General features: G+C 42.7%; 1 long non-coding RNA gene across 1 annotated transcript; it reads right to left on the bottom strand.

The window, feature by feature from the left end:
• Nucleotides 1-324: 324 nt before the first annotated feature.
• On the bottom strand, nt 325-3,848 carry LOC129782754 (uncharacterized). The gene is made up of 3 exons (XR_008744816.1): nt 3,275-3,848; nt 2,130-2,221; nt 325-479 (listed from the first exon to the last, which is right to left on the bottom strand). It is a non-coding gene; the product is annotated as an uncharacterized LOC129782754 (long non-coding RNA).
• Between the last annotated feature and the right edge of the window lie 3,514 nt (nt 3,849-7,362).

The raw sequence follows: 7,362 nt of genomic DNA, 5'->3' as shown, positions 1-7,362 counted from the left end.
ATTCGTTTTTCCTTGAGCTTTCTAGCTTCTCCTAACTCACTCCTTTCCCATTCAGTCTTCTATCCCCAAGCTAATGCCTAATAGACATTTAGCTCACTATCTCCTTTCCTTGTCTCATCTCTCTAGTTTACGTGTTATTCTCCCTACACAAGTTCCAGTCTCACTGCTAATCTCTCCTTCCATTATCACATCAGCTTGTTTCACACCCTTCACTTCCACAACCACCTCCCAGCGTGTGGTCCCCAGACCAAGGAACCCACTCACCATTTACACCTGTCACCCTCAGGTTTCCTTTGCCCTTCTGTAACATACTCTGAATGTGCATGCAGCACATCCACACACAAAAAAAATCACACACACAATCAAAATTGGCCTCATTCATAGGGGAGATATATTATAAAAGATAGAACAAGGTATGGGGAACATTGACTGTTTCAGAAATCTTCCTACTGGGATCCAGCAGGTACCTCCAGTTAAACCTGTAGAGAGACTCAAGAGCAGGTTTTAATCAATGTATATATAAGAAACTCTGTGCAACGGTGTTGTAAGTGCGATAGACGCAATTAAAACAGGAAAAGAAATAATCTTACTAAACATACAGTTTCAGGTTTCTTTTGGTTGGTATTCCATTACATCAAAAGCCATCAAATCAATGGGATCATGCTGTATAACATCTTTATCAACAATCTGGATGAGGGCATCAAGTGCACCCTCAGTAAGTTTGCAGAGGACACCAAGCTCAGCAGGAGTGTTGATCTGCGGGAGGGCAGGAGGCTCTGCAGAGGGATCTGGACATGCCGGACCGATGGGCCGAGGCCAGCTGGATGAGGTTCAAGAAGGCTCCGTGCCGGGTCCTGCACCTGGGTCACACCAGCCCCACACAGCGCTACAGGCTGGGGCAGAGCGGCTGGAAAGGGCCTGGTGGGAAAGGGCCTGGGGGTGCTGGTCGGCAGCCGGCTGGGCATGAGCCAGCAGTGTGCCCAGGTGGCCAAGGAGGCCAGCAGCACCCTGGCTTGTGTCAGAAGCAGTGTGGCCAGCAGGGCAAGGGAAGGGACTGTCCCCCTGCACTGGGCACTGGTGAGGCCGCACCTCGAACCCTGTGTTCAGGTTTGGGCCCCTCACTGCAGGAGGGACGTAGAGGGGCTGCAGCGTGTCCAGGGAAGGGCCACGGGGCTGGGGAAGGGTCTGGAGCACAAGGCTTGTGAGGAGCAGCTGAGGGAACTGGGGCTTTCTGTCTGGAGAGGAGGAGGCTCAGGAGTGACCTCACTGCTCTCTACCCAAAAGGAGGCTGTAGGCAGGTGGGGATCGGTCTCTTCCCACAGATAACAAGTGACAGGACGGAGGAAATGGCCTCAGGTTGTGCCAGGGGCGGTTTAGATTGTATATTAGGAAAAATTTCTTCACTGAAAGGGTGGTCAAGCATTGGAACAGGCTGCCCAGAGAGGTGGTAGAATCACCATCTCTGGAGGTCTTGAAAAAATTTGTAGATTCAGTACTTAGGGACACGGTTTAATGATGGACTTGGCAGTCCTGGGTTAACAGTTGGACTCGATGACCTTAAGGGTCTTTTCCAACCTAAATGTTTCTATGATTCTACAAAATCATGCTTGAGACCACTGTCATGGTCAAACACCAGCCCATAAATGCACCAGTGTAACCAACTGAACATAAAGATTTATTTGAACTTCAAAGGAGTTTGCTGACTCTCAGTCACTGATTACAATTTTTCCCACTGTAGGAAGCATAGATTACTTTTGCAGATCTCCCCAGAATGCAGGTGCCGACATTTCTGAGATGCTGATGTCTGATATATATAAAAATAACCAATGGTCCATTCACTCCTTTAATGTGGATTTCAGTGACTTCCTAGTTTCCACAGAGTCAGCCTGCAATGTCAGGTGTGAACGTGTTAGCCTAATGAAACATCTAATGCCATTAAAACCAACTACCATCCTGCACATTGCCTACCTTCTGGGATGGATTTCCTTTGGCCATAACAGATCTCATTTAGATTTTGATTCTTGCTGTGCCAGAATTTACAAAGTGCTCTACACAGAAACAGCTTTGGAAGTGAGTACTGTCAAATGGATTGAAAATTGAAAAAAGAAATGCAAACCCAAGAAAATTACCTATGTAAGTGCTTTTGTCTCATGAAGACTTACATCAGATGTATCAGGAAGCATATGAGATCCAGCACCTGGTGCAACATGTGCATCATAGGCTGGAAAAGAAACACAAGGACATGCACAGTAGATACTAGTATTCATCACATTTACCAATTCAGTGAGAGGGAAGGAAATAGATAACAAAAGAAAACAGAAAATAAAGCAAAACATACAATAAGATCTTGTTCAAAAACATGGCATGTTAAAAGGCACGTGTTGAATAGGAAGCAGCTTAAAATATTTCAAATTAACTCTCTGAGGCTGACCATGGTGGCTTAAGCACGGGATTGCTGCCAGAGAGAATGGAAAAAGGATATTGTGTAACTTGGCTTAGAGCACAGCTCTTGATACCAGTTCACAGCCAGATCTTCCAGCTGCCAGGAGAGAGCGCTAACAGGTTTGGTCTAGTACGAGTGAGGGAGAAGATACCCTGAACTTTTCCTGTTGTAACTAACTGCACCTGTCTGTGTTACCAAAAAAGGTATGACACTGGGAAAAGATCCTAAGACAAATGCATTGGTCCCTCATTTGCTGTGCAGTCTGTTAGGCCATCCAGTAAAGCTGGGTCCAACAGAGATGGGTAGCATTTCAAATACTCACGCATGCCATGTCCTATTTGCTGTCTCTGTACAGCTCCAAGCTGAGTACACACCACTACCCCTAAATATCCCCCACAGGGGCAGGGAGGAAGACACCTTGCTTCTGGTCCTGGACTGCAGGAGCTCAGAGCAGTGCCAGGGTTCCTGGGACCCCAGTAGAGGAGTTTAGCTCTCGTTGCCTCAATGACCCAGGTGTTCAAAGCAGGAACAAAATTTAGAGAGCAAAAAAGCATGTTCAGAGCCTAGCTGACCTCCACTATCAGGGTGAGATGAAAAACCTCCATCTTTTGACCCCTTTAAGTATGACCCAGGGATAAAAACCTAACAATAAAAAGACATCAGAGGAAACAAATGGGTATAATGCTGGCTAATTTAAACTGAAAGTGGTATCCATTTTTAATCCACTAGGTAGCATGTCAGTCCAGACCTTTTATATCTGAGCAGGAGACACGCCCCTTTAGAACGAACTGAAAAAGTAGGATGTTTTTGATTTTAGAAAAGCCCACTTACATTCCTCTAAGCTTTCCTCGAGTACCTCAAGAGCCCTCAAGATCACTGCAACTGGAGGAACAAAAGTAACATTCAAGGTTTACAATAATCCCTTTCCTCAAGAGTAGGAGAAAATATCAGATGTGGCTGCAGCTTTCAATGTATTATTAATACCAACCACTTGGCAGCATTTGTTTCAGTGAGATAAATTTCATCTGTGAACACAAAAGAAAGAGAAGGAAGACAGCTGGTCAGACTGGTCACAGGAATACCTACTAGGCCAAATCAAAAGCCAGTATTTTTGCACAGGGGTTTGTGAAGCTTGGCCATAAAACAAAGCTTAAAGAAAACTTATTCGGTTACCTATCTCAAAGAACAATTGTAATACAAACTACAGCAGCAGTTCAGCAACAATGCAGATTAATTAAAGATATTAAACCATGTAAACAAACCTCTTATCAAATAAAGCAGATGCTAAAGGCGAACCAGAGGCGTTTACTGTGCCACTGGGTTTTTTGCAGGGATTTTCAATCTGTGAATGACTAAATGCTTCCCAGGGAAAGCTGGACACCTTGCACAGCAAGATTGATCCTCCTGCTAGCAGGCTTTCCTTATTTAGCTGCCTTATGTGGACCATGTGCATGTGGATGTAATTTCTAGCCTTAGAGGACCGGGATAAAAATAAAAAGGGGGGTGGTGGGGGGTGGTGGTGGTGGTGGCAGGCAGGGGCTGGGGCTGGGAGGAAAACCTCTGGGGGGGAAACCTGGGATTTGGTGGCTCAAATCACCAAAATAGAGGGCAATCACTTTGCAAAAAGGGTGCAGTTACAGGCCTTCTATCTCCACGCTGCCATAGCTCCATTAATCTGCTGCAGGCTGAACTCAAAAGAATGGGAAATCTGTGACATGACACGCAACAGCAACTAGGCTGTACAGTAAAATGAACCAGATGAGAAGGTCACACAAAGCTCTTGCACTCAAAGTGTATGTTTTCATGTCAAAAGGGTCCCTGTGCCAGCTCAGGACCGTCTTTCTCCAAGACTCCTGTAGAATGATTTTATGTGGGGATAGGGACTAAAGATGAAAACTGGGATGCAATGAAGTGCCTGACGCAGGCACCCAAATCAAGCAGGTGACACTGTGGGCCTTGTTTGCCTTTTTAAAATGCATCACTATCAAAAGTAATAATCTAAAAACTCAACCAGACTTCTTTGTGGAATTTAGTGTGAGTTTGCCACACAAGGACTGTAGAAGCATATCAGTTCAGAGTATAAATTAATATAATTAATTCTTCACCTTGTGTGAGGGCTCCCATTCACTCCTGTACAGTTGCTTCTTTGATCATAGTAAATTATCCTTGCCCTGAACAGGAGAAAGCCACTGCAATATGATAATGTTCCACCTGAATGGGAGCTTCCACTGCCGTATAACATGGTTTAATTCAGTACTTTATCTTCACACCCTCAGCTGATTTGCCTTAGCTTTCCTGAAAAGGAATTACTTTAGGGAGTGAATTGGTCGATGCTGTAACCTGCTTTCCCAGATCAAATAGGTGATGCCTATATCTGTGGAGGGAAGAGAGGCAGTGACTAAGAAAAGAACTGGATCACAGAGTCTGGAAGCAGGTGTGCAGCTTTCTTTCAGCCTCATGGAGAGAGCCCATGAAAAGATATGAATACCTTGGGCTCTGCTATCTCATGGAAGAGCACACCATCTGTCCCCAGGCAGGCTCAGGGAGCAGCACTGCTGGTGTAGTGATAGGAGATTCTGTTTGGCTCACTAGGTCAGGGTGAACTGCATGAGGGCAGCTGAGTATCTTTAAATCCTGAAGAGATCTGATGCACTTTGCGGCATGCTTTTTCAAAAAACAGTTCTGTGACTTCACAGGGAATCAGGGAGGGAGGACATTACCCTAAAAACTCAGTACACCAGGACTCAGTCTGTATTTTCCTTTCCTTTACAGAAGCAGGGAAATCCAGGTCAGTCTGCTCTATACTGAGCACCTTTCTTGATAGCGGCAACTAAGCTTACATCACTCAGCATATACTCTTTGTTATTCAACTGCTCTTTAAGAGTAGTCATTTGTTTTATGGAGCTGACATCCTCCTTTGTTTTTCTTCTTCTCCCACCCCAGATTGCTGGGAGAAAGCATCATTCTGATACACTATCCTACTCAGACAGAACTTCTGTAAGCAACATTTACATAATCACCAAAATGACCTGTTCATCTCTGATAGTCCTAAGTCTTTCTTTAATCAAGTCTATAGTTCCTGCATCATGTCTTCCTTGTTAAGCAGGCCAGACTTATCTTGAAATGTCAAGAGCCACTGTGACTAATTAATTATTCTACCTTATCAGTCTTTTAAGAATGACTTCAAAAATCACTGAAGATTCTGCTTTGAAACCATATTGTCAACCAAGAAAGAAAAAAACCAGCACACAAAAGAACTGAAATAAGAAAACTTATTCAGTGCAGAAAGTTCACTCAGCCCAAGAAACAGCACCCAGTACCATACCATGAGCTTCACACGTTATTTGCTCCCAAAGAATATTGCTTTGTTATTTGTGGTCTGCCATGTCCTGCCTTGTCAAGCATAAATACACACATAAACATACTGCACAGAGAACAACCTTGTCAAGAACAACTGGCAGAGCTTCTTTCTCTCTGAAAGGAAGCATCCTTTTCTACATCTTTCCAAATTTTTCCCAGTCCCATATGGTTTTTTACACTTTCCCTTTCCCAGTTTAGGAAGCAGGCCACATGCCCTGATCAATAGTCATAAAATTCCTTTGTAATAGTGTTATTGAAAGCAATCAGACTCTGAATGGGATAAAACTAATCAATGCATTTGTCCACTTCTGTATTTGCAAACTAGTGTCATTCACTAACACATTGGTTACATGCAAAAGCTGCATTCATTCAACCATACTAAAGAAAGACAACCCATTCCTTGACCTGTAATGTTGAAAATGCCCATTTATGCCTGTTCTGTCTCAAGGATATTGAACAAATGCAAAGATTGTTATGAATTAGAATTTTAGCTGTGCTTACTAATGTTTGTCAAAGGTTTCCAACCAGATGGTGTCTTACTAAAGAATCACTTGAAGAAAACAAACTGTCCCTTAACTGATTTCCACAGGAATCCACCCAGACCATATTGTGTTGACACATAGGTCCTTACTGAACATACTCAGCACCATTCAAGATGCTTAAAATAAATGTCATAGCCTTTAACAGATGTTAAGAGTATTTTCATTAACTTATCTGTTTCTCAGTTATCCATACAACAAGTTTTTTTGTATCAACTATCTTCTGTTGACTGGGAGGAGTACTGCTGTGTTAAATATTATGGAGAATTAAAAGCAACTCGTGTCTTCTACAAAATAAAGCAAGTGGAACTAAAGGAAGAATGTAAAAAATGTAATTTGTCGTATGTACCATCTCTCATTCCAATTGTTTTATGTTGACATTATTTTCCTTTGCATAAGCAGTAACTCTTATGGTGCATGCATTACTTCTATACAGAGAGATCCCATATAGTTTTTGTGGAACTTATCCGGAAAGATACTTCCTAAAGTATACATTTGCACCTGACTATAGCATCAAAGGGAAAACTGCCTAATTTCCTCCTCTTCTCTTCCCATTACTTTTAAGGTGAGAATTGACCCTTGTTATTTTTTCCATATTTGCCAAATAGCAAAAGCCTGGTTTTAGAACCCCAAGAGATTTTCCTGTTGGATAATCACACTGCACATTTAGGATGTTTCTGCTGCCTGCTATAGGAAACATCTGTATGCAGAATAAAACCATGCCCCTTTTCCAAGCATACTGGAATTGTCCAAATCAATACACTGTGTTAAAACCATCAGATCTGTTTCACGGTCTCATTCACTGTCTGCAGCTAGAAGATGAACAGATGATGTGCTTTCAGCAAAAGGAATATGCAGTGTTTCTTCAAAATACACTGATTGCTATGTTAAATGTTTGAGAAAGGATTTAGTGTATTTAATTGAAAAGGCATTCCCCTTACTATACTGGTTTGCTGCATGAGGTTATGAGAATTTTTTTGTGTAAAGCTTTAGAAACCAAATTTTGTTACAGAAATATCT

The sequence above is a fragment of the Falco peregrinus genome, chromosome Z (assembly GCF_023634155.1).
Source record: "Falco peregrinus isolate bFalPer1 chromosome Z, bFalPer1.pri, whole genome shotgun sequence".
In the NCBI taxonomy this organism is placed as follows: Eukaryota; Metazoa; Chordata; class Aves; order Falconiformes; family Falconidae; genus Falco; species Falco peregrinus.
The sequence above is the reverse complement of the archived record's forward strand: the minus strand, read 5'-3'. Positions and strand labels throughout refer to the sequence as shown.